The 26,955-nt window shown below is 46.3% G+C and overlaps 1 protein-coding gene across 1 annotated transcript in view; it reads left to right on the plus strand.

The window, feature by feature from the left end:
• Positions 1–4,494: 4,494 nt before the first annotated feature.
• LOC133420290 (carbohydrate sulfotransferase 12-like) overlaps positions 4,495–26,955 on the plus strand; it is a 58,637-nt gene continuing 36,176 nt past the window's right edge. Inside the window, exons 1-2 of the mRNA XM_061709948.1 lie at positions 4,495–4,553; positions 5,123–5,181. The gene's annotated coding sequence lies outside the window, so the exon portion shown is untranslated. The remainder of the gene's footprint in view (positions 4,554–5,122; positions 5,182–26,955) is intronic.

The following is a 26,955-nucleotide window of genomic DNA, read 5'->3' on the forward strand; positions in this document are numbered from 1 at the left end:
ATTCTGGTGCAGATGAAAACTTCCTGGATGCGGGTGTTGCCTCTCAAATGGGCTTAACCATCGAGCCGCTTCCTTCACCTCTGAGGGCCAATGCTCTGACTGGTCGCCTCCTCGCTCAAGTTACTCACCGATCCGAACCTGTGCACCTCCTGGTGTCAGGCAATCATCACGAACAGATCCAGTTCCACATAATCTCGTCCCCACACGCTCCCATAGTCCTTGGTCAGCCCTGGCTGGTTTTGCACAATCCTCTTATTGACTGGGCCGCGGGTAAAGTCGTGAGCTGGAGTCCCCACTGCCATTCCACCTGTCTGCGGTCCGCTCGCTCTCCTAATGAGGGTACCATTTCCCCTATTATCTCCGAGCCACCAGACCTTTCCAATGTACCTCCAGCATACCATGACTTAAGTGAAGCCTTCAGTAAGCAACGTGCCTTGTCTCTCCCTCCGCACCGCCCCTATGACTGTGCTATCAACCTTCTTTCTGGAGCTCCCCTGCCATCCAGCCGGTTATACAACCTGTCTCGTCCAGAGAGGGAGGCTATGGAGAAGTATATCCATGACTCATTGGCTGCCGGCATCATTCGACCCTCATCCTCCCCAGTGGGCGCAGGCTTCTTCTTTGTGAGCAAGAAAGATGGCTCTTTACGTCCCTGTATTGACTACAGAGGTCTCAATAACATCACCGTCCAAAACAAATACCCTTTACCTCTACTTGCCTCTGCCTTCGAGCCCCTACAAGGCGCCACCATTTTCTCCAAATTGGATCTCCGAAATGCTTACCACTTAATTAGAGTCCGAGCTGGAGACGAATGGAAGACGGCATTTAAAACACCACTCGGCCACTTCGAGTACCTTGTCATGCCTTTTGGCTTAACTAATGCCCCAGCTATGTTTCAAGCCTTGGTCAACGACGTTCTCCGTGACCTGCTTAACCGAACAGTCGTTGTGTACTTGGACGACATCCTGATTTTCTCCCGGAACCTAAAGGAACACGTGGGTCATGTCCGAGAGGTGCTCCAGCGTCTTCTAGAGAACAAGCTCTACATAAAGGCGGAGAAATGTGAATTCCATGTTCCATCTACTAGATTCCTGGGATTCATCGTGGAGAGTGGCCAGGTGAAGGCAGACCCTGAAAAGGTGCGTGCAGTCGTTGACTGGCCTCAACCAACCTCGGTCAAGCGTCTCCAGAGTTTCCTTGGGTTCGCAAATTTCTATAGACGTTTCATCAGGGACTATAGTCGTGTAGCCGAACCCCTCACCAGGCTCACCTCCCCGGCCAACCCTTTCACCTGGACCACCGAGGCTGAGGCAGCCTTCAAAGACCTAAAAACACGGTTTACCACAGCTCCTGTCCTCATCCACCCTGACCCCTCACGCCAGTTTATCGTCGAGGTTGATGCCTCTGAGTCAGGGGTGGGGGCCGTCCTTTCTCAAAGATCTGCCAAAGACCAGAAGCTCCACCCATGTGCGTTCTTTTCCTGTCGTCTCGAGCCCGCCGAACGCAATTACGACGTGGGAAATCGGGAGCTACTTGCTGTTAAACTTGCGCTAGAAGAATGGAGGCACTGGCTTGAGGGAGCTGAACACCCTTTCATCATTTGGACAGACCATAAGAACCTGACCTATATCCAGTCTGCGAAACGCCTTAACTCTCGTCAGGCCCGGTGGGCTCTGTTCTTTGGCCGGTTTCGCTTCACGCTGACCTACCGCCCAGGCTCCCGCAACGTCAAGCCGGATGCCTTGTCCCGTCAATTCACCTCTGAGGACCGCCCCAGTTCGGAGCCCATTATACCCCCATCCTGTATTGTGGCTGCAGTGACTTGGGACATTGAGTCATTGGTTCGAGGAGCCCAGCGAGACCACCCTGACCCGGGTAATGGCCCTGATGATTGCCTTTTTGTGCCTGACCCTGTCCGCTCCCAAGTCCTGTCCTGGGCACACACATCCCGGTTTGCCTGCCACCCAGGGGTTGGCCGTACCCTGTCCCTACTAAAGCGCCATTTTTGGTGGCCTGCTATGGAGGCCGACACTCGTGCCTTTGTGTCTGCCTGTTCGGTGTGTGCCCGAGGAAAGTCCTCCAACCAACCTCCTGCTGGCTTACTTCGTCCACTGCCTGTGCCCAGTCGACCTTGGTCCCATATTGCTCTGGACTTTGTAACCGGGCTCCCTCCGTCCCAGGGAAAATCTGTTATCCTTACCATAGTGGACAGGTTCTCTAAGTCTGCACATTTCGTGGCTCTTCCCAAGTTACCTACGGCATTGGAAACAGCTGACCTCCTGGTGCAACACGTGTTCCGTCTCCACGGCATCCCGGCTGACTTGGTTTCGGACAGAGGACCGCAGTTCGTGTCACAGGTCTGGAAAGCTTTCTGTCAAGCCCTTGGAGCTTCTGTCAGTTTAACATCTGGTTATCATCCCCAGTCTAATGGACAAACGGAACGAGCCAACCAGGACCTGGAAGCTGCGCTCCGTTGTGTTGCCTCCAAGAACCCTTCCTCCTGGAGCACCCACTTGGCCTGGGTTGAGTATGCCCACAACTCCCTGTCCTGTGCGGCCACGGGAATGTCGCCATTCGAGGGGTCCCTGGGTTACCAACCGCCTTTGTTCCCAGCGGAGGAGGACAACATCTCCGTTCCCTCTGTCCAGGCTCATATGCGGCGCTGCCGCAAGGTGTGGAAAGATGCTCGTTCGGCAATCCTCGGCTCTGTGGAGCGAAATCGGCGATACGCTGACCGGCGCCGGTCCAGAGCCCCTGTGTACCAACCAGGCCAGCGGGTGTGGCTTTCCTCCAAAGACCTCCCCCTGAAGGTGGACTCCAAGAAGCTTTCGCCCCGGTATGTTGGTCCATATGAAATCATTTCCATCATCAATCCTTCAGTGGTCAAGCTGAGGTTGCCTCCTCGCTGGAGGGTCCATCCCACCTTCCATGTCTCCCAGTTGAAGCCTGTGTCATCCAGTCCCCTGGCTCCGCCTGATGTTCCCCCCCCGCCCCCCCGTGTCATTGATGACCACCCTGCCTATACGGTCCGGCGGCTGCTGGATGTGCGGCGTCGTGGCAGGGGCTTGCAGTACTTGGTGGACTGGGAGGGGTACGGCCCTGAAGAGCGGTGCTGGGTGCGCTTCATCCTGGACCCTCCCCTCGTCTCTGCGTTCCACTGCAGTCACCCGGGCAAGCCTGGTGGGCCGCCTGGAGGCGTCCCTTGAGGGGGGGGCCCTGTCACAGTCTGTCAGTGTCTGTGTCTTGTCTATTTGTTTGTGTGTGTTCTGTGGGCATATAGGCTTGGCTCCAGCTCTCAGCTTGGCACACCTGGTTCCAGTTCCCTCGTCTCCTCACCTGCATGGCGTCAGCTAATCATCCCCAGTCTACAAATGTTTGGAGATCCTGCGGCGCCGATGCCAGATCGTTTCACAACCCTAGTGTGTGGTAACGCTTCTAGTCTACCTGTCCAGTATATTCCCTAGTTTTGCATTTTTGGAAACTTTAGTTAGTGAGTGCAGATTTTATGCTTCTCGTGATTTTTGATTCCTGTCCTTCTCATCCTCAGAGAATCTCCGCTAGCCGTTTGCCTTGCCTGCCTGCCTGCCTACCTGCCACTCAGCCTCAGCCTGCTCATCGGCACACTAGAATCCCGCTGCCCTCCGGATTGCTTTTTTCCTGCCTTTTTTAATAAACACCCTTGGACTTTGACTTTGTTGTGTTCTGCTTTTGGGTCCGCCAGTTTAACTAATCGTGACAGGTTGAACCTGTCTGTCAGGTTCAACGGCAGTTTACCCAACACACAGGTTTCATGATGAGCAGTGTAATGATTCTTTGTTTGATGAGAACAAAACTTCATCATTTGAAACTCATCATAGATCATTAAATAATGGTTTGTTTTACTTGGACCTACCTGATTTAGTTATATATTCTTTAAACAGCTGACTAACAATAATGAAATTGATTATTTTTGTCTTTTTTTTTTAAAAATAACTTCAAATGGCTTCTTGTTAACTGTATTTCAAAATAAAAGTGCTCAGCCATGAAACTCAATCAGTAAAACAGCTCTTCTGCTGTAACACAAGAAAACAGTGCTTGCATTTATTGCATAACACAGTTAACTATCTGGAAATAGGTTTGCATCTTCATTCAGTGGTTCGGTTCTTTGTTTGTTTTCTGGCCGATTATTGGTGGGAACAATAGATGTATATTCAAGTTAGACTGAAACATAACAAAATGTAGAGCCTGAATATATATAACTTTCCATCAACTTTCCTCGTATGACCTTTTTGCAGTAAACTTGTTTTATTCAGCAAATGTTTTTGTTTTTTTTAAAATCCGGGGTAGCCTATTTCTGTTTTGTCAAAAAGACAAATATGGCTTCATGATACTTTGATGTATGTCAAGACATACCATCTGTGCTGGCATGTGTCTCGAGCATCAAACCTGCCCACTTTGGGCGTGGCATGCAGAATATATTTCATGTTAGACGCTTGGTTTGTCAGTCACAACTGTTGAATGCAGTATGTAGCATGTCGGTGAGACCTCGGAGAAGACCGCATCTTATGAAAAAGGTAAGAAGAATCTTTGTTGGCAAAGAACATGTAGTCTCAGGACGTTTGAAGAATGTCATAATCAAAATGGGTAACAATTTCCACATGTTTCTGATTGCAAGATCCAAAAAAGACTGTTTTGACATCTGTAATTATCACAGTTAGACAAGTAGTTTGAAATAATACAAAAATACTTTTTGGAAACTAAAGGTAAATCAAATCTTTAAAATATTTATCAAATACATTTAGGGTATCTCCACATTAATCAGATCAGGTGTTCACTAATGATTAAACAAAGAAACTTTGTATTAAGTGACAAAAAGATGACATATAGTAACAAAAAATGTGGATCACACGATAGAAAATATAAAATAGGTCTAAAACAAGAGTTTCAGACTCTGAAGAGTTTCAGATTTTCTGATATAAATGGTATGGCAGGCTGCTGACGCTGTGTGAAAAAACTCAAATAAAAACTCCAGTCATAAACATAATTGACAGTGTAGACTGGGGAAAAGGAAATGAGGAGGTTGGTGAGCAAGCTATTAACATACAAATATGTGTCCTTTTTTGCTCCGTCCATTTGTTTACAGAAGCAGGAAATAAAAGCGAGTCTACGTACAGAAGCCAGAGATCCAGGAATGATATACAGGTAATGCTTCTGTTTGTACAGGTAAAGTGTCTGTATTTCAAATGCTTTTAGGACATACTGAAATGAAAACATTTTCTTTCTCATTAGTAACGTTCATTTCAATGTAAATTGTTCACCTAACGCATAAGCCGAAAAAAGTTCCGGACTTCCGGGTTTACTTCGGCCCATAGGGGGCCATAGAGCATGCGCAGTTGAGTCACCTCCCATGATGCTCTGGGGCCTCCCATCATGCCCCAGGGCAATAACGCAAGTATTAATATAATATGTATTAATATAATATATTAATTAATGTATATTATTACATGTATAGTATTACACATATTATTAATGTATTAATATAATATAATTATATAATATATAATAATATAATACATCCATGGAGTGCACGGACAAAGCTGTGACGTCAGCCGTGACGTCACGCCCAGAAAGAGACTTTTCTTTGCCTTTTTTGGCCGTTAGAAAACATTTGACGGATATAAAGTCCATGACTTAAAAATATAGAATACAAAGATTAGTAATTCACGGTGATTACAGCTGGAGGTGTCCTGTGAACAGTTTTAGAGGCTTCTCTTTTACTATTGCGGTCTATGGGAAAAAAGCTTTTTGGGCCCCATGGGATTTTTTGTTGTACCGCAGTACCGCAGTACCGCAGTACCGCGGTTGGCCACTGGGAAAAATCTGCGTGCCTTTTGAGTGCGAGACCGGGGGGCTGCTGGTGATACATTTGATATTTCATGGTTTCTATTAATGGGCGTGGCCTAATGGCTCAACAGCGCTTGATAGTTCCTACTTTCTGCCATAACTTTTGAATGGTGTGATATAAAGTCATGGGTGGTGTCCTCTGACTCGGTATTGAGTACTTGACCTTCATTGGCCTTAATTAGCCCCGCCCCTTCTTCTGATTGGTCAATATTTGATAGTCCCTATTTTCGACTATAACTTTTGAATGGTTTGACATAGAGAGTTGTGGGTGGTGTCATCGGACTCGGTTTTGAGTTCTTGAACATAATTGCTGCAACTTAGCCCCGCCGCTTCTTCTGATTGTTCAATATTTGATAGTCCCTATTCTCTGCCATAACTTTTGAATGGTTTGACATAAAGGCTATTGGGTGGTGTCATCGGACTCGGTATTGAGTACTTGACCTTCATTGGCCTTAATTAGCCCCGCCCCTTCTTCTGATTTGTCAATATTTGATAGTCCCTACTTTCTACTATAACTTTTGAATGGTTTGACATAGAGAGTCGTGGGTGGTGTCATCGAACTCGGTATTTGGCCTTCATTGGCATGAATTAGCCCCGCCCCTTTTTCTGATTGGTCGATATTTGATAGATCCTATTTTCTGCCATAACTTTTGAGTCCTTGAATATAATTGCTGCAAATTAGCCCCGCTTCATCTGATTGGTTGCTATCTGATATTTCTGACATAACTTTTGAATGGTTTGGTATAGAGAGTCGTGGCTGGTGTCATCCACTAAATGTCCAGGCCTGAACACATCTACATGCAAGTCTTACAAGCGCTTCCACTGCAGCATGCCTGAACGTGCACAAGGGTGCAAGGGTCTGTTCGAGGGCCTGTTCGAAATTAAAGCTTGCAGCTTTAATTAGGGCCCGAGCACCTTCAGTGCGAAGGCCCTATTGTATCTGTAGGAATTGTTTTTCTTTCTTCTTCTGACGAAAGGAGGGCCTTTTTGCCCCCCTAAACGTCCCCAAAAAGTCACCAAATTTTGCATGCAAGTCAGGCCTGGCGAAAAATTTGATATTTAATGGTTTACATTAATGGGCGTGGCAAAATGGCTCAACAGCGCCCCCCGGAAAACTTTGTGCCTCAAGCCCCACAATACGGTTTGACGTACATGCACGAAAATCGGTACACACCTCTATCATGGCGCAACTGAAAGAAAAGTCTCTTGGCGTCATGCCCGAAACCGAACAGGAAGTCGGCCATTTTGAATTAGTCGTGTCATTTTGGCGAAATTTATGCCATTCCTTCGAAAGTTAATTCAGCCCGAACCGTAACGTGCCCCCAAGTGTGTTATACATCAAAATGTGCGTCTCCATCCTGTGACAACACGCATTACTTTTCTCTTTCAAAAGCGTTACCGTGGCGGCGCTAGACGCCAAAAAGCGCACCCACCCTTCATCTGATTGGTTCAACTGAAAAAACTTTGTGCCTCAAGCCCCATAATACGGTTTGACGTACATGAACGAAAATCGGTACACACCTGTATCAAGTCGCAACTAAAAGAAAAGTCTCTTGGCGCCATGGCCGAAACCGAACAGGAAGTCGGCCATTTTGAACATTCTGAATTAATTGCGTAATTTTGGAGCAATATATGCCATTCCTTCGAGAGTTAATTCAGCCCGAACCGTATCGTGAACCCAGATGTGTTATACATCAAAATGTGCGTCTCCATCCTGCGACTACACGCATTACTTTTCTCTTTCAAAAGTGTTACCGTGGCGACGCTAGACGCCAACAAGCGCACCCCCCCTTCATCTGATTGGTCCATATTTGATAGTTCCCCAAAAGGCACCAAATTTGGCACGCAAGCCAGGCCTGGCGATAAATTTGATATTTCATGGTTTGCATTAATGGGCGTGGCAAAATGGCTCAACAGCGCCCCCTTGAAAAATTTGTGCCTCAAGCCCCACAATATGGTTTGACGTACATGCACGAAAATCGCTACACACCTGTATCATGGCACAACTTAAAGAAAAGTCTCTTGGAGCCATGGCCGAAACCGAACAGGATGTCGGCCATTTTGAATAAATTGTGTCATTTTGGCGAAATTTATGCCATTCCTTCGGCAGTTAATTCAGCCCGAACCGTAATGTGCACCCAGGTGTGTTATACATCAAAATGTGCATCTACATCCTGCGACACCACGCATTACTTTTCTCTTTCAAAAGTGTTACCGTGGCGACGCTAGACGCCAAAAGGCGCGCCCCCCCCTTCATGTGATTGGTCCATATTTGATAGTTCTCCAAAAGTCACCATTTCATGGTTTGCATTAATGGGCGTGGCCTAACGGTTCAACAGCGCCCCCTAGAATACTTTTCTCTTCCATAATTTTTGAATGGTTTGATATAGAGAGTTGTGGGTGGTGTCATAGGACTCTGTAATGAGTCCTTAAGCTTCGTTGGCTTTAATTAGCCCCGCCCCTTCTTCTGATTGGTTGTCCCTATTTCCTGCTATAACTTTTGAATGTTTTGACATAGAGAGTAGTGGGTGGTGTCATCAGATTCTGTATGGAGTCCTTGACCTTCATTGGCCTGAATTAGCCCCACCCCTTCTTCTGATTGGTTGTCCCTATTTTCTGCTATAACTTTTTAAGGGTTTGACATAGAGAGTCGTGGGTGCTGTCATTTCTGATTTGCTTATGGGGGGCGGTGGACGTGAGTGCGAGGGCCCGTTCATCGCTGCTTGCAGCTTTAATTAGGGCCCGAGCACTGAAAGTGTGAGGACCCTATTGTATCTGTGATGTTTATTATTATTATTAGGGCCCGAGCACCTTCAGAGCGAAGGCCCTATTGTATTTGCAGGAATTTTTATTATTATTATTATTTATTAGGGCCCGAGCACTTGCAGTGCGAAGGCCCTATTGTATTTGCAGGAATTTTTATTATTAGGGCCCGAGCACCTTCAGTGCGAAGGCCCTATTGTATCTGTAGGAATTCTTCGCGTTATTATTATTATTATTTTTCTGACGAAAGGAAGGCCTTTTTGCCCCCCTAAACATGCCCAAAAAGTCACCAAATTTTGCACGCAAGTCAGGCCTGGCGAAAAATTTGATATTTTATGGTTCGCATTAATGGGCGTGGCAAAATGGCTCAACAGCGCCCCCTTGAAGACTTTGTGCCTCAAGCCCCACGATACGGTTTGACGTACATGCACAAAATTCGGTACACACCTGTATCATGGCGCAACTTAAAGAAAAGTCTCTTGGTGCCGTGGCCGAAACCGAACAGGAAGTCTGCCATTTTGAATTAATCGTGTCATTTTGGCGAAATTTATGCCATTCCTTCGGCAGTTAATACGGCCCGAACCGTAACGTGCCCCCAAGTGTGTTATACATCAAAATGTGCGTCTCCATCCTCCGACACCACGCATTACTTTTCTCTTTCAAAAGCGTTACCGTGACGACGCTAGACACCAAAAAGCGCGCCCACCCTTCATCTGATTGGTTCTGACAGAAAAAACTTTGCGCCTCAAGCCCCATAATACGGTTTGACGTACATGAACGAAAATCGGTACACACCTGTATCATGTCGCAACTAAAAGAAAAGTCTCTTGGCGCCATGGCCGAAACCGAACAGGAAGTCGGCCATTTTGAACAATCTGAATTAATTGCGTAATTTTGGAGCAATATATGCCATTCCTTCGAGAATTAATACGGCCCGAACCGTAACGTGCACCCAGATGTGTTATACATCAAAATGTGTGTCTTCATCCTGCGACTACACGCATTACTTTTCTCTTTCAAAAGTGTTACCGTGGCGACGCTAGACGCCATAAGGCGCGCCCCCCTTCATCTGATTGGTCCATATTTGATAGTTCCCCAAAAGTCACCAAATTTGGCACGCAAGCCAGGCCTGGCGATAAATTTGATATTTCATGGTTTGCATTAATGGGCGTGGCAAAACGGCTCAACAGCGCCCCCCGGAAAACTTTGTGCCTCAAGCCCAACAATACAGTTCGACGTACATGCACGAAAATCGCTACACATCTGTATCATGTCACAACTTAAAGAAAAGTCTCTTGGAGCCATGGCCGAAACCGAACAGGAAGTCGGCCATTTTGAAATCTGATTGGTCCATATTTGATAGTTCTCCAAAAGTCACCAAATTTTGCATGCAAGACAGACTTGGCGATAAATTTGATATTTCATGGTTTGCATTAATGGGCGTTGCCTAACGGCTCAACAGCGCCCCCTAGAATACTTTTATCTGCCATAACTTTTGAATGGTTTGACATAGGAAGTTGTGGGTGGTGTCATGGGACTCTGTAATGAGTCCTTAAGCTTCGTTGGCCTTAATTAGCCCCGCCCCTTCTTCTGATTGGTTGTCCCGATTTTCTGCTATAACTTTGGAATGGTTTGACATAGAGAGTCGTGGGTGGTGTCATCAGATTATTTATGGAGCCCTTGGCCTTCATTGGCCTGAATTAGCCCCGCCTCTTCTTCTGATTGGTTGTCCCTTTTTTCTGCTATAACTTTTGAATGGTTTGACATAGGAAGTCGTGGGTGGTGTCATTTCTGATATGCTTATGGGGGGCGGTGGCCGTGAGTGCGAGGGCCCGTTCATTGCTGCTTGCAGCTTTAATTATTATTATTATTAGGGCCCGAGCACTTGCAGTGCGAAGGCCCTATTGTATTTGCAGGAATTTTTATTATTATTTTCCTGACAAAAGGAAGGCCTTTTTGCCCCCCTAAACGTGCCCAAAAAGTCACCAAATTTTGCACCCAAGCCAGGCCTGGCGAAAAATTTGATATTTAATGGTTTGCATTAATGGGCGTGGCAAAATGGCTCAACAGCGCCCCCTTGAAAACTTTGTGCCTCAAGCCCCACGATACGGTTTGACGTACATGCACGAAAATCGGTACACACCTGTATCATGTCACAACTTAAAGAAAAGTCTCTTGGCGTCATGCCCGAAACCGAACAGGATGTCGGCCATTTTTAATTAATCGTGTCATTTTGGCGAAATTTATGCCATTCCTTCGGCAGTTAATTCAGCCCGAACCGTAACGTGCACCCAGGTGTGTTATACATAAAAATGTGCGTCTCCATCCTGCGACACCACGCATTACTTTTCTCTTTCAAAAGCGTTACCGTGGCGATGCTAGACGCCAAAAAGCGCGCCCACCCTTCATCTGATTGGTTCAGACCGAAAAAACTTTGCGCCTCAAGCCCCATAATACGGTTTGACGTACATGAACGAAAATCGGTACACTCCTGTATCATGTCGCAACTAAAAGAAAAGTCTCTTGGCGCCATGGCCGAAACCGAACAGGAAGTCGGCCATTTTGAACATTCTGAATTAATCGCGTAATTTTGGAGCAATATATGCCATTCCTTCGAGAGTTAATTCAGCCCGAACCGTATCGTGAACCCAGATGTATTATACATCAAAATGTGCGTCTCCATCCTGCGACTACACGCATTACTTTTCTCTTTCAAAAGTGTTACCGTGGCGACGCTAGACGCCAACAAGCGCACCCCCCCTTCATCTGATTGGTCCATATTTGATAGTTCCCCAAAAGGCACCAAATTTGGCATGCAAGCCAGGCCTGGCGATAAATTTGATATTTCATGGTTTGCATTAATGGGCGTGGCAAAATGGCTCAACAGCGCCCCCCGGAAAACTTTGTGCCTCAAGCCCCACAATACGGTTTGACGTACACGCACGAAAATCGCTACACACCTGTATCATGGCACAACTTAAAGAAAAGTCTCTTGGAGCCATGGCCGAAACCGAACAGGATGTCGGCCATTTTGAATAAATTGTGTCATTTTGGCAAAATTTATGCCATTCCTTCGGCAGTTAATTCAGCCCGAACCGTAACGTGCACCCAGGTATGTTATACATCAAAATGTGCGTCTACATCCTGCGACACCACGCATTACTTTTCTCTTTCAAAAGTATTACCGTGGCGACGCTAGACGCCAAAAGGCGCGCCCCCCCTTCATGTGATTGGTCCATATTTGATAGTTCTCCAAAAGTCACCAAATTTTGCATGCAAGCCAGACTTGGCGATAAATTTGATATTTCATGGTTTGCATTAATGGGCGTGGCCTAACGGCTCAACAGCGCCCCCTAGAATACTTTTCTCTGCCATAACTTTTGAATGGTTTGACATAGGAAGTTGTGGGTGGTGTCATGGGACTCTGTAATGAGTCCTTAAGCTTCGTTGGCCTTAATTAGCCCCGCCCCTTCTTCTGATTGGTTGTCCCGATTTTCTGCTATAACATTGGAATGGTTTGACATAGAGAGTCCTGGGTGGTGTCATCAGATTCTTTATGGAGTCCTTGACCTTCATTGGCCAGAATTAGCCCCGCCTCTTCTTCTGATTGGTTGTCCCTTTTTTCTGCTATAACTTTTTAATCGTTTGACATAGGAAGCCGTGGGTGGTGTCATGGGACTTTGTACTGAGTTCTTAAGCTTTGTTGGCCTTAATTAGCCCCGCCCCTTCTTCTGATTGGTTGTCCCTTTTTTCTGCTATAACTTTTGAATGGTTTGACATAGGAAGTTGTGGGTGGTGTCATGGGACTCTGTAATGAGTTCTTAAGCTTCGTTGGCCTTAATTAGCCCCGCCCCTTCTTCTGATTGGTTGTCCCGATTTTCTGCTATAACTTTGGAATGGTTTGACATAGAGAGTCGTGGGTGGTGTCATCAGATTCTGTATGGAGTCCTTGACCTTCATTGGCCTGAATTAGCCCCGCCCCTTCTTCTGATTGGTTGTCCCTTTTTTCTGCTATATCTTTTGAATGGTTTGACATAGGTAGTCGTGGGTGGTGTCTTTTCTGATATGCTTATGGGGGGCGGTGGCCGTGAGTGCGAGGGCCCGTTCATCGCTGCTTGCAGCTTTAATTATTATTATTATTTTTCTTCTGACAAAGTGATGGCCTTTTTGCCCCCCTTAACATGCCCAAAAAGTCACCAAATTTTGCACCCAAGTCAGGCCTGGCGAAAAATTTGATATTTAATGGTTTGCATTAATGGGCGTGGCAAAATGGCTCAACAGCGCCCCCTTGAAAACTTTGTGCCTCAAGCCCCACGATACGGTTTGACGTACATGCACGAAAATCAGTACACACCTGTATTATGGGACAACTTAAAGAAAAGTCTCTTGCCGTCATGCCCGAAACCGAACAGGAAGTCGGCCATTTTGAATTAATCGTGTCACTTTGGCGCAATTTATGCCATTCCTTCGGCAGTTAATTCAGCCCGAACCGTAACGTGCACCCAGGTGTATTATACATCAAAATGTGCGTCTCCCTCCTGCGACCACACGCATTACTTTTCTCTTTCAAAAGCGTTACCGTGGCGACGCTAGACGCCAAAAAGCGCGCCCACCCTTCATCTGGTTGGTTCAGACAGAAAAATCTTTGCGCCTCAAGCCCCATAATACGGTTTGACGTACATGAACGAAAATTGGTACACTCCTGTATCATGTCGCAACTAAAAGAAAAGTCTCTTGGCGCCATGGCCGAAACCGAACAGGAAGTCGGCCATTTTGAACATTCTGAATTAATTGCGTAATTTTGGAGCAATATATGCCATTCTTCGAGAGTTAATTCAGCCCGAACCGTATCGTGAACCCAGATGTGTTATACATCAAAATGTGCGTCTCCATCCTGCGACTACACGCATTACTTTTCTCTTTCAAAAGTGTTACCGTGGCGACGCTAGACGCCAACAAGCGCACCCCCCCTTCATCTGATTGGTCCATATTTGATAGTTCCCCAAAAGGCACCAAATTTGGCATGCAAGCCAGGCCTGGCGATAAATTTGATATTTCATGGTTTGCATTAATGGGCGTGGCAAAATGGCTCAACAGCGCCCCCCGGAAAACTTTGTGCCTCAAGCCCCACAATACGGTTTGACGTACATGCACGAAAATCGCTACACACCTGTATCATGGCACAACTTAAAGAAAAGTCTCTTGGAGCCATGGCCAAAACCGAACAGGATGTCGGCCATTTTGAATAAATTGTGTCATTTTGGCGAAATTTATGCCATTCCTTCGAGAGTTAATTCAGCCCGAACCGTATCGTGCACCCAGGTGTGTTATACATCAAAATGTGCGTCTACATCCTGCGACACCACGCATTACTTTTCTCTTTCAAAAGTGTTACCGTGGCGACGCTAGACGCCAAAAGGCGCGCCCCCCCTTCATGTGATTGGTCCATATTTGATAGTTCTCCAAAAGTCACCAAATTTTGCATGCAAGCCAGGCCTGGTGATAAATTTTATATTTCATGGTTTGCATTAATGGGCGTGGCCTAACGGCTCAACAGCGCCCCCTAGAATACTTTTACCTGCCATAACTTTTGAATGGTTTGACATAGAGAGTCGTGGGTGGTGTCATCAGATTCTGTATGGAGTCCTTGACCTTCATTGGCCTGAATTAGCCCCGCCCCTTCTTCTGATTGGTTGTCCCTTTTTTCTGCTATAAACTTTGAATGGTTTGACATAGGAAGTCGTAGGTGGTGTCAAGGGACTCTGCAATGAGTCCTTGAGCTTCTTTGGCCTGAATTAGCCCCGCCCCTTCTTCTGATTGGTTGTCCCTTTTTTATAATAAAATCGCCACGAGCCGCCAGTCGCTCTCGCGCTGACTCCCGCTTCCTGATTCAAACGTCTGCCGGCCCCGCCCCCCGACCAATCGGTGGCGAGTAGGGTGATGACGGCCCCGCCTCCCGACCAATCAGTGGCGCGGAGGGTGATGACGGCCCCGCCCCCCGACCAATCGGTGGCGAGTAGGGTGATGACGGCCCCGCCCCCCGACCAATCAGTGGCGAGTAGGGTGATGACGGCCCCGCCCCCCGACCAATCAGCTCCCTGTAATGTGGTGACGTCAGAAATATTCCCAGCTCAGCCCGGTTACAACCTTGGCAGAATGGTTACAGAAAAAGTAATAATTATTATAGTAGGGTTTTACTAATATTTATAACTTACAAATATTTAAAAAAATTAGAAAAAACAGCTCCAGACTTACATTACTAAATATCGATATGTTGGTCTCTCCTAAGTCAGTAGGTCAAATATAAATGAGTAGCTGAGTCTTAGCTCAGCCAGAGCGTTCCCGTCTTTGGAGTCAGAGATGAGAGTTCGATTCCCGCAGTATACAGACTTTTTTGTCAGCAATTTTTTTTTTTCTACATCAATATGTGCGTCCCTGTCCTGCAACGACGCACATTACTTTTCTCATTTAAAAGCGTTACCGCGGCAACGCTAGACACCAAAAAGTGCGCCCACCCTTCATCTGATTGGTTGAGAGGGAAAAAACTTTGAGCCTCAAGCCCCATAATACGGTTTGACGTACATGAACGAAAATCGGTACACACCTGTATCATGTCGCAACTTAAAGAAAAGTCTCTTGGCGCCATGGCCGAAATTGAACAGGAAGTCGGCCATTTTGAATAAATTGTGTCATTTTGGCGAAATTTATGCCATTCTTTCGGCAGTTAATTCAGCCCGAACCGTAACGTGCACCCAGGTGTGTTATACATCAAAATGTGTGTCTCCATCCTGCGACACCACGCATTACTTTTCTCTTTCAAAAGTGTTACCGTGGCGACGCTAGACGCCAAAAGGCGCGCCCCACCTTCATGTGATTGGTCCATATTTGATAGTTCTCCAAAAGTCACCAAATTTGGCATGCAAGCCAGGCCTGGCGATAAATTTGATATTTCATGGTTTGCATTAATGGGCGTGGCTTAACGGCTCAACAGCGCCCCCTAGAATACTTTTCTCTGCCATAACTTTTGAAAGGTTTGACATAAAGAGTCGTGGGTGGTGTCATGGGATTCGGTATTGAGTCCTTGACCATAATTGGTGAAAATTAGCCCCGTCCTTTCTTCTGATTGGTTGTACCTATTTCCTGCTATAACTTTTGAATGTTTTGACATAGAGAGTAGTGGGTGGTGTCATCAGACTATGTATGGAGTCCTTGACCTTCATTGGCTTGAATTAGCTCCACCCCTTCTTCTGATTGGTTGTCCCTTTTTTCTGCTATAACTTTTGAATGGTTTGACATAGAGAGTCGTGAGTGATGTCATTTCTGATATGCTTATGGGGGGCGGTGGCCGTGAGTGCGAGGGCCCGTTCATCGCTGCTTGCAGCTTTAATTATTATTATTATTATTTTCCTGACAAAGTGAAGGCCTTTTTGCCCCCCTTAACATGCCCAAAAAGTCACCAAATTTTGCACCCTAGTCAGGCCTGGCGAAAAATTTGATATTTAAAGGTTTGCATTAATGGGCGTGGCAAAATGGCTCAACAGCGCCCCCTTGAAAACTTTGTGCCTCAAGCCCCACGATACGGTTTGACGTACATGCACGAAAATCGGTACACACCTGTATCATGTCGCAACTTAAACAAAAGTCTCTTGGGGTCATGCCCGAAACCGAACAGGATGTCGGCCATTTTGAATTAGTCGTGTCATTTTGGCGAAATTTATGCCATTCCTTCAAAAGTTAATTCAGCCCGAACCGTAACGTGCCCCCAAGTGTGTTATACATCAAAATGTGCGTCTCCATCCTGCGACAACACGCATTACTTTTCTCTTTCAAAAGCGTTACCGTGGCGACGCTAGACGCCAAAAAGCGCGCCCACCCTTCATCTGATTGGTTCGACAGAAAAAACTTTGTGCCTCAAGCCCCATAATACGGTTTGACGTACATGAACGAAAATCGGTACACACCTGTATCATGTCGCAACTAAAAGAAAAGTCTCTTGGCGCCATGGCCGAAACCGAACAGGAAGTCGGCCATTTTGAACATTCTGAATTAATTGCGTAATTTTGGAGCAATATATGCCATTCCTTCGAGAGTTAATTCAGCCCGAACCGTATCGTGAACCCAGATGTGTTATACATCAAAATGTGCGTCTCCATCCTGCGACTACACGCATTACTTTTCTCTTTCAAAAGTGTTACCGTGGCGACGCTAGACGCCAACAAGCGCACCCCCCCTTCATCTGATTGGTCCATATTTGATAGTTCCCCAAAAGGCACCAAATTTGGCATGCAAGCCAGGCCTGGCGATAAATTTGATATTTCATGGTTTGCATTAATGGCCGTGGCAAAATGGCTCAACAGCGCCCCCCGGAAAACTTTGTGCCTCAAGCCCCACAATACGGTTTGACGTACATGCACGAAAATCGCTACACACCTGTATCATGACACAACTTAAAGAAAAGTCTCTTGGAGCCATGGCCGAAACCGAACAGGATGTCGGCCATTTTGAATACATTGTGTCATTTTGGCGAAATTTATGCCATTCCTTCGGCAGTTAATTCAGCCCGAACTGTAACGTGCCCCCAGGTGTGTTTTACATCAAAATGTGCGTCTACATCCTGCGACACCACGCATTACTTTTCTCTTTCAAAAGTGTTACCGTTGCGACGCTAGACGCCAAAAGGCGCGCCCCCCCTTCATGTGATTGGTCCATATTTGATAGTTCTCCAAAAGTCACCAAATTTTGCATGCCAGCCAGACTTGGCGATACATTTGATATTTCATGGTTTGCATTAATGGGCGTGGCCTAACGGCTCAACGGCGCCCCCTAGAATACTTTTCTCTGCCATAACTTTTGAATGGTTTGACATAGAGAGTTGTGGGTGGTGTCATGGGACTCTGTAATGAGTCCTTAAGCTTCGTTGGCCTTAATTAGCCCCGCCCCTTCTTCTGATTGGTTGTCCCTTTTTTCTGCTATAACTTTTGAATGGTTTGACATAGGAAGTCATGGGTGGTATCATGGGACTCTGTAATGAGTTCTTAAGCTTCGTTGGCCTTAATTAGCCCCGCCCCTTCTTCTGATTGGTTGTCCCGATTTTCTGCTATAACTTTGGAATGGTTTGACATAGAGAGTCCTGGGTGGTGTCATAACATTCTGTATGGAGTCCTTGACCTTCATTGGCCTGAATTAGCCCCGCCCCTTCTTCTGATTGGTTGTCCCTTTTTTCTGCTATAAACTTTGAATGGTTTGACATAGGAAGTCGTAGGTGGTGTCAAGGGACTCTGCAATGAGTCCTTGAGCTTCTTTGGCCTGAATTAGCCCCGCCCCTTCTTCTGATTGGTTGTCCCTTTTTTATAATAAAATCGCCACGAGCCGCCAGTCGCTCTCGCGCTGACTCCCGCTTCCTGATTCAAACGTCTGCCGGCCCCGCCCCCCGACCAATCGGTGGCGAGTAGGGTGATGACGGCCCCGCCTCCCGACCAATCAGTGGCGCGGAGGGTGATGACGGCCCCGCCCCCCGACCAATCGGTGGCGAGTAGGGTGATGACGGCCCCGCCCCCCGACCAATCAGTGGCGAGTAGGGTGATGACGGCCCCGCCCCCCGACCAATCAGCTCCCTGTAATGTGGTGACGTCAGAAATATTCCCAGCTCAGCCCGGTTACAACCTTGGCAGAATGGTTACAGAAAAAGTAATAATTATTATAGTAGGGTTTTACTAATATTTATAACTTACAAATATTTAAAAAAATTAGAAAAAACAGCTCCAGACTTACATTACTAAATATCGATATGTTGGTCTCTCCTAAGTCAGTAGGTCAAATATAAATGAGTAGCTGAGTCTTAGCTCAGCCAGAGCGTTCCCGTCTTTGGAGTCAGAGATGAGAGTTCGATTCCCGCAGTATACAGACTTTTTTGTCAGCAATTTTTTTTTTTCTACATCAATATGTGCGTCCCTGTCCTGCAACGACGCACATTACTTTTCTCATTTAAAAGCGTTACCGCGGCAACGCTAGACACCAAAAAGTGCGCCCACCCTTCATCTGATTGGTTGAGAGGGAAAAAACTTTGAGCCTCAAGCCCCATAATACGGTTTGACGTACATGAACGAAAATCGGTACACACCTGTATCATGTCGCAACTTAAAGAAAAGTCTCTTGGCGCCATGGCCGAAATTGAACAGGAAGTCGGCCATTTTGAATAAATTGTGTCATTTTGGCGAAATTTATGCCATTCTTTCGGCAGTTAATTCAGCCCGAACCGTAACGTGCACCCAGGTGTGTTATACATCAAAATGTGTGTCTCCATCCTGCGACACCACGCATTACTTTTCTCTTTCAAAAGTGTTACCGTGGCGACGCTAGACGCCAAAAGGCGCGCCCCCCCTTCATGTGATTGGTCCATATTTGATAGTTCTCCAAAAGTCACCAAATTTGGCATGCAAGCCAGGCCTGGCGATAAATTTGATATTTCATGGTTTGCATTAATGGGCGTGGCTTAACGGCTCAACAGCGCCCCCTAGAATACTTTTCTCTGCCATAACTTTTGAAAGGTTTGACATAAAGAGTCGTGGGTGGTGTCATGGGATTCGGTATTGAGTCCTTGACCATAATTGGTGAAAATTAGCCCCGTCCTTTCTTCTGATTGGTTGTACCTATTTCCTGCTATAACTTTTGAATGTTTTGACATAGAGAGTAGTGGGTGGTGTCATCAGACTATGTATGGAGTCCTTGACCTTCATTGGCTTGAATTAGCTCCACCCCTTCTTCTGATTGGTTGTCCCTTTTTTCTGCTATAACTTTTGAATGGTTTGACATAGAGAGTCGTGAGTGATGTCATTTCTGATATGCTTATGGGGGGCGGTGGCCGTGAGTGCGAGGGCCCGTTCATCGCTGCTTGCAGCTTTAATTAGGGCCCGAGCACTTGCAGTGCGAAGGCCCTATTGTATTTGCAGGAATTTTTATTATTATTATTATTATTAGGGCCCGAGCACTTGCAGTGCGAAGGCCCTATTGTATTTGCAGGAATTTTTAGGGCCCGAGCACCTTCAGTGCGAAGGCCCTATTGTATCTGTAGGAATTCTTCGCGTTATTATTATTATTATTATTATTATTTTTCTGACGAAAGGAGGGCCTTTTTGCCCCCCTAAACGTGCCCAAAAAGTCACCAAATTTTGCACGCAAACCAGGCCTGGCGAAAAATTTGATATTTTATGGTTTGCATTAATGTGCGGGGCAAAATGGCTCAACAGCGCCCCCCGGAAAACTTTGTGCCTCAAGCCCCACGATACGGTTTGACCTACATGCACGAAAATCAGTACACACCTGTATCATTGCACAACTTAAAGAAAAGTCTCTTGGAGTCATGCCCGAAACCGAACAGGAAGTCGGCCATTTTGAATTAATCGTGTCACTTTGGCGCAATTTATGCCATTCCTTCGAGAGTTAATTCAGCCCGAACCGTATCGTGAACCCAGGTGTGTTATACATCAAAATGTGCGTCTCCATCCTGCGACTACACGCATTACTTTTCTCTTTCAAAAGTGTTACCGTGGCGACGCTAGAAGCCAAAAAGCGCACCCCCCCTTCATCTGATTGGTCCATATTTGATAGTTCCCAAAAAGGCACCAAATTTGGCATGCAAGCCAGGCCTGGCGATAAATTTGATATTTCATGGTTTGCATTAATGGGCGTGGCAAAATGGCTCAACAGCGCCCCCCGGAAAACTTTGTGCCTCAAGCCCCACAATACGGTTTGACGTACATGCACGAAAATCGCTACACACCTGTATCATGGCACAACTTAAAGAAAAGTCTCTTGGAGCCATGGCCGAAACCGAACAGGATGTCGGCTATTTTGAATAAATTGTGTCATTTTGGCAAAATTTATGCCATTCCTTCGGCAGTTAATTCAGCCCGAACCGTAACGTGCACCCAGGTGTGTTATACATCAAAATGTGCGTCTACATCCTGCGACTACACGCATTACTTTTCTCTTTCAAAAGTGTTACCGTGGCGACGCTAGACGCCAAAAGGTGCGCCCCCCCCTTCATGTGATTGGTCCATATTTGATAGTTCTCCAAAAGTCACAAAATTTTGCATGCAAGCCAGACTTGGCGATAAATTTGATATTTCATGGTTTGCATTAATGGGCGTGGCCTAACGGCTCAACAGCGCCCCCTAGAATACTTTTATCTGCCATAACTTTTGAATGGTTTGACATAGGAAGTTGTGGGTGGTGTCATGGGACTCTGTAATGAGTCCTTAAGCTTCGTTGGCCTTAATTAGCCCCGCCCCTTCTTCTGATTGGTTGTCCCGATTTTCTGCTATAACATTGGAATGGTTTGACATAGAGAGTCCTGGGTGGTGTCATGGGACTCTGTAATGAGTCATTGACCTTCATTGGCCAGAATTAGCCCCGCCCCTTCTTCTGATTGGTTGTCCCTTTTTTCTGCTATAACTTTGGAATGGTTTGACATAGGGAGTCGTGGGTGGTGTCATGGGAATCTGTAATGAGTTCTTAAGCTTCGTTGGCCTTAATTAGCCCCGCCCCTTCTTCTGATTGGTTGTCCCGATTTTCTGCTATAACTTTGGAATGGTTTGACATAGGGAGTCGTGGGTGGGATCATGGGAATCTGTAATGAGTTCTTAAGCTTTGTTGGCCTTAATTAGCCCCGCCCCTTCTTCTGATTGGTTGTTCCGATTTTCTGCTATAACTTTGGAATGGTTTGACATAGAGAGTCGTGGGTGGTGTCATCAGATTCTGTATGGAGTCCTTGACCTTCATTGGCCTGAATTAGCCCCGCCCCTTCTTCTAATTGGTTGTTCCTTTTTTCTGCTATAACTTTTGAATGGTTTGACATAGGAAGTCGTGGGTGGTATCGTTTCTCATATGCTTATGGGGGGTGGTGGCCGTGAGTGCGAGGGCCCGTTCATCGCTGCTTGCAGCTTTAATTATTATTATTATTTTTCTTCTGACAAAGTGATGGCCTTTTTGCCCCCCTTAACATGGCCAAAAAGTCACCAAATTTTGCACCCAAGTCAGGCCTGGCGAAAAATTTGATATTTAATGGTTTGCATTAATGGGCGTGGCAAAATGGCTCAACAGCGCCCCCTTGAAAACTTTGTGCCTCAAGCCCCACGATACGGTTTGACGTACATGCACGAAAATCGGTACACACCTGTATCAGTAAACAACTTAAAGAAAAGTCTCTTGGCGACATGGCCGAAACCGAACAGGAAGTCGGCCATTTTGAATTAATCGTGTCACTTTGGCGCAATTTATGCCATTCATTCGGCAGTTAATTCAGCCCGAACCGTAACGTGCACCCAGGTGTGTTATACATCACAATGTGCGTCTCCCTCCTGCGACCACACGCATTACTTTTCTCTTTCAAAAGCGTTACCGTGGCGACGCTAGACGCCAAAAAGCGCGCCCACCCTTCATCTGGTTGGTTCAGACAGAAAAAACTTTGCGCCTCAAGCCCCATAATACGGTTTGACGTACATGAACGAAAATTGGTACACTCCTGTATCATGTCGCAACTAAAAGAAAAGTCTCTTGGCGCCATGGCCGAAACCGAACAGGAAGTCGACCATTTTGAACATTCTGAATTAATGGCGTAATTTTGGAGCAATACATGCAATTCCTTCGAGAGTTAATTCAGCCCGAACCGTATCGTGAACCCAGATATGTTATACATCAAAATGTGCGTCTCCATCCTGCGACTACACGCATTACTTTTCTCTTTCAAAAGTGTTACCGTGGCGACGCTAGACGCCAACAAGCGCACCCCCTCTTCATCTGATTGGTCCATATTTGATAGTTCCCCAAAAGGCACCAAATTTGGCATGCAAGCCAGGCCTGGTGATAAATTTGATATTTAATGGTTTGCATTAATGGGCGTGGCCTAACGGCTCAACAGCGCCCCCTAGAATACTTTTATCTGCCATAACTTTTGAATGGTTTGACATAGGAAGTCGTGGGTGGTGTCATGGGACTTTGTGCTGAGTTCTTAAGCTTCGTTGGCCTTAATTAGCCCCGCCCCTTCTTCTGATTGGTTGTCCCGATTTTCTGCTATAACATTGGAATGGTTTGACATAGAGAGTCATGGGTGGTGTCATCAGATTCTGTATGGAGTCCTTGACCTTCATTGGCCTGAATTAGCCCCGCCCCTTCTTCTGATTGGTTGTCCCTTTTTTCTGCTATAACTTTTTAATGGTTTGACATAGGAAGTCGTGGGTGGTGTCATTTCTGATATGCTTATGGGGGGCGGTGGCCGTGAGTGCGAGGGCCCGTTCATCGCTGCTTGCAGCTTTAATTATTATTATTATTTTTCTTCTGACAAAGTGATGGCCTTTTTGCCCCCCTTAACATGCCCAAAAAGTCACCAAATTTTGCACCCAAGTCAGGCCTGGCGAAAAATTTGATATTTAATGGTTTGCATTAATGGGCGTGGCAAAATGGCTCAACAGCGCCCCCTTGAAAACTTTGTGCCTCAAGCCCCACGATACGGTTTGACGTACATGCACGAAAATCGGTACACACCTGTATCATGGGACAACTTAAAGAAAAGTCTCTTGCCGTCATGCCCGAAACCGAACAGGAAGTCGGCCATTTTGAATTAATCGTGTCACTTTGGCGCAATTTATGCCATTCCTTCGGCAGTTAATTCAGCCCGAACCGTAACGTGCACCCAGGTGTATTATACATCAAAATGTGCGTCTCCCTCCTGCGACCACACGCATTACTTTTCTCTTTCAAAAGCGTTACCGTGGCGACGCTAGACGCCAAAAAGCGCGCCCACCCTTCATCTGGTTGGTTCAGACAGAAAAAACTTTGCGCCTCAAGCCCCATAATACGGTTTGACGTACATGACCGAAAATTGGTACACTCCTGTATCATGTCGCAACTAAAAGAAAAGTCTCTTGGCGCCATGGCCGAAACCGAACAGGAAGTCGGCCATTTTGAACATTCTGAATTAATTGCGTAATTTTGGAGCAATATATGCCATTCTTCGAGAGTTAATTCAGCCCGAACCGTATCGTGAACCCAGATGTGTTATACATCAAAATGTGCGTCTCCATCCTGCGACTACACGCATTACTTTTCTCTTTCGAAAGTGTTACCGTGGCGACGCTAGACGCCAACAAGCGCACCCCCCCTTCATCTGATTGTTCCATATTTGATAGTTCCCCAAAAGGCACCGAATTTGGCATGCAAGCCAGGCCTGGTGATAAATTTGATATTTCATGGTTTGCATTAATGGGCGTGGCAAAATGGCTCAACAGCGCCCCCCGGAAAACTTTGTGCCTCAAGCCCCACAATACGGTTTGACGTACATGCACGAAAATCGCTACACACCTGTATCATGGCACAACTTAAAGAAAAGTCTCTTGGAGCCATGGCCAAAACCGAACAGGATGTCGGCCATTTTGAATAAATTGTGTCATTTTGGCGAAATTTATGCCATTCCTTCGAGAGTTAATTCAGCCCGAACCGTATCGTGCACCCAGGTGTGTTATACATCAAAATGTGCGTCTACATCCTGCGACACCACGCATTACTTTTCTCTTTCAAAAGTGTTACCGTGGCGACGCTAGACGCCAAAAGGCGCGCCCCCCCTTCATGTGATTGGTCCATATTTGATAGTTCTCCAAAAGTCACCAAATTTTGCATGCAAGCCCGGCCTGGTGATAAATTTTATATTTCATGGTTTGCATTAATGGGCGTCGCCTAACGGCTCAACAGCGCCACCTTGAATACTTCTCTCTGCCATAACTTTTGAATGGTTTGACATAGAGAGTCGTGGGTGGTGTCATCAGATTCTGTATGGAGTCCTTGACCTTCATTGGCCTGAATTAGCCCCGCCCCTTCTTCTGATTGGTTGTCTCTTTTTTCTGCTATAAACTTTGAATGGTTTGACATAGGAAGTCGTAGGTGGTGTCAAGGGACTCTGCAATGAGTCCTTGAGCTTCTTTGGCCTGAATTAGCCCCGCCCCTTCTTCTGATTGGTTGTCCCTTTTTTATAATAAAATCGCCACGAGCCGCCAGTCGCTCTCGCGCTGACTCCCGCTTCCTGATTCAAACGTCTGCCGGCCCCGCCCCCCGACCAATCGGTGGCGAGTAGGGTGATGACGGCCCCGCCTCCCGACCAATCAGTGGCGCGGAGGGTGATGACGGCCCCGCCCCCCGACCAATCGGTGGCGAGTAGGGTGATGACGGCCCCGCCCCCCGACCAATCAGTGGCGAGTAGGGTGATGACGGCCCCGCCCCCCGACCAATCAGCTCCCTGTAATGTGGTGACGTCAGAAATATTCCCAGCTCAGCCCGGTTACAACCTTGGCAGAATGGTTACAGAAAAAGTAATAATTAAAATAGTAGAGTTTTACTAATATTTATAACTTACAAATATTTAAAAAAATTAGAAAAAACAGCTCCAGACTTACATTACTAAATATCGATATGTTGGTCTCTCCTAAGTCAGTAGGTCAAATAGAGATGAGAAGCTGAGTCTTAGCTCAGCCAGAGCGTTCCCGTCTTTGGAGTCAGAGATCAGAGTTTGATTCCCGCAGTATCCAGACTTTTTTGTCAGCAATTTTTTTTTTTCTACATCAATATGTGCGTCCCTGTCCTGCAACGACGCACATTACTTTTCTCATTTAAAAGCGTTACCGCGGCAACGCTAGACACCAAAAAGTGCGCCCACCCTTCATCTGATTGGTTCAGAGGGAAAAAACTTTGAGCCTCAAGCCCCATAATACGGTTTGACGTACATGAACGAAAATCGGTACACACCTGTATCATGTCGCAACTTAAAGAAAAGTCTCTTGGCGCCATGGCCGAAATTGAACAGGAAGTCGGCCATTTTGAATTAATTGTGTAATTTTGGCGCAATTAATGCCATTCCTTCGGCAATTAATACGGCCCGAACCGTAACGTGCATCCAGGTGACTTATACCTCAAAATGTGCGTCTCCATCTTGCGACTACGCGCATTACTTTTCTCTTTCAAAAGTGTTACCGTGGCGATGCTAGACGCCAAAAAGCGTGCCCCCTTAATCTGATTGGTCCATATTTGATAGTTCTCCAAAAGTCACCAAATTTTGCATGCAAGCCAGGCCTGGTGATAAATTTGATATTTCATGGTTTGCATTAATGGGCGTGGCAAAATGGCTCAACAGCACCCCCCGGAAAACTTTTCTCTGCCATAACTTTTGAATGGTTTGACATAAAGAGTCATGGGTGGTGTCATGGGACTCGGTATTGAGTCCTTGACCATAATTGGTGAAAATTAGCCCCGCCCCTTCTTTTGATTGGTTGTCCCTATTTCCTGCTATAACTTTTGAATGGTTTGACATGGAGAGTCGTGGGTGGTGTCATACGACTCTGTATGGAGTCCTTGACCTTCATTGGCCTGAATTAGCCCCGCCCCTTCTTGTGATTGGTTGTCCCTTTTTTCTGCTATAACTTTTGAATGGTTTGACATAGGAAGTCGTGGGTGGTGTCATTTCTGATATGCTTATGGGGGGCGGCGGCCGTGAGTGCGAGGGCCCGTTCATCGCTGCTTGCAGCTTTAATTATTATTATTATTATTTTCCTGACAAAGTGAAGGCCTTTTTGCCCCCCTTAACATGCCCAAAAAGTCACCAAATTTTGCACCCTAGTCAGGCCTGGCGAAAAATTTGATATTTAAAGGTTTGCATTAATGGGCGTGGCAAAATGGCTCAACAGCGCCCCCTTGAAAACTTTGTGCCTCAAGCCCCACGATACGGTTTGACGTACATGCACGAAAATCGGTACACACCTGTATCATGTCGCAACTTAAACAAAAGTCTCTTGGGGTCATGCCCGAAACCGAACAGGATGTCGGCCATTTTGAATTAGTCGTGTCATTTTGGCGAAATTTATGCCATTCCTTCAAAAGTTAATTCAGCCCGAACCGTAACGTGCCCCCAAGTGTGTTATACATCAAAATGTGCGTCTCCATCCTGCGACAACACGCATTACTTTTCTCTTTCAAAAGCGTTACCGTGGCGACGCTAGACGCCAAAAAGCGCGCCCACCCTTCATCTGATTGGTTCGACAGAAAAAACTTTGTGCCTCAAGCCCCATAATACGGTTTGACGTACATGAACGAAAATCGGTACACACCTGTATCATGTCGCAACTAAAAGAAAAGTCTCTTGGCGCCATGGCCGAAACCGAACAGGAAGTCGGCCATTTTGAACATTCTGAATTAATTGCGTAATTTTGGAGCAATATATGCCATTCCTTCGAGAGTTAATTCAGCCCGAACCGTATCGTGAACCCAGAT

The sequence above is a fragment of the Cololabis saira genome, chromosome 20 (genome assembly GCF_033807715.1).
Source record: "Cololabis saira isolate AMF1-May2022 chromosome 20, fColSai1.1, whole genome shotgun sequence".
NCBI classification, from domain to species: domain Eukaryota; kingdom Metazoa; phylum Chordata; class Actinopteri; order Beloniformes; family Belonidae; genus Cololabis; species Cololabis saira.